The sequence below is a fragment of the Alosa sapidissima genome, chromosome 9, assembly GCF_018492685.1.
Source record: "Alosa sapidissima isolate fAloSap1 chromosome 9, fAloSap1.pri, whole genome shotgun sequence".
Lineage (NCBI taxonomy): Eukaryota > Metazoa > Chordata > Actinopteri > Clupeiformes > Clupeidae > Alosa > Alosa sapidissima.
This window is the reverse complement of record NC_055965.1, coordinates 36,015,478-36,016,690: the sequence shown is the minus strand read 5'-3', so window position 1 is coordinate 36,016,690 and position 1,213 is coordinate 36,015,478.

Sequence of the window (1,213 nt, the reverse complement as noted above, 5' to 3'; positions counted from 1 at the left end):
ACTAGACACATTCAAAGTTTGACAAGACCTCAAGACCACACTGCCCTCCAGATTGCTAGTTGAGACATGTATAACAGGACCAAACTGTAATCTTTTGAAATAAAAATTCTCCCAATGAAAAGCCAACTGATGCTGATGTTTCTTGACTAATGTTTTGGTTAAGTTTTTAAAACTCTTCACCGACCTTTTGAAGACGTTGTGCTTGCCTTCGAATCGCATGCACCACATGTGTATAAGTGGACCTATTTTCCTAATACATCTGGGGTAGTGTATCATCAGATGATGCTTTGGGATGAGCCTCTTATCTGTTAACACTAACTTGAAAAGTTTGTGATGGTCAGAAATTAGGTGCTTCAAATAATAAGTCATATCATCTGTTATAACTGGTGAGAATACAATGTTGACAATCTGAATCAAAAGCATAATCACATTCCAATAACTGTTGTTCTGGTCAACTAGGTCTCCGAAAATCAAGGGAGTATTTCGCAGGAGGCACCAAGACTGGATGGCAATGAGCCTGAAGTCATTGCTATCATCATTAACTTTGACTCCACTGGGTCTGTTCTTTCTCTCACTGTATCCATAGTTAAAGCTCTGAATCCTTTGAGAGACGGCATTTAAAGAAATGTAGTCCTTCACCAAATACTGAAAAAGAAGCTTTAACTCGTACTGTACAACACCTTCTAGTAGGTCGTGCATAATATCCACTGCATAATTGTCTGAGGAATGAAAAAATTGCAGTGCATTTAGGGGACAGGTTCTCTTAACACCAAATGAGTGAACTAGAGTGGGATTTTGCGCCATGGCACTGCAGTGTTCTGAGTAGAGCTCCTTTGTGCGAAGAATTAAGTCTGGGTCATCCTCACTAAAGACTGACTGCAAACGTGTCTTGTCAGTTAAACAACAGTAAGTTGCACTGAACGATTCAACCATACCAAAAAGTCCATGTATAGCTAAATTATTCCCAGTAACCTGAATAACAGACCCCTTTAATGGTGTATCTGAAAAGGGTACCTAGATTCCCTGCGTCTCCAAAACTTTTAAGTCATGAACAAGAGGCTGTAGGATTGGATCAAAACCATATTTCTTTAAGTCCTCTGAATGAAAAAGCGCCACAAGATGAATGTTCATCAAAACTGAATTCAGCTTCATTGGCAAATTCCTTAAAATAAAGTAAACACAGCCAAGTTTGTGAATTCCCTTTTTAGAGCCT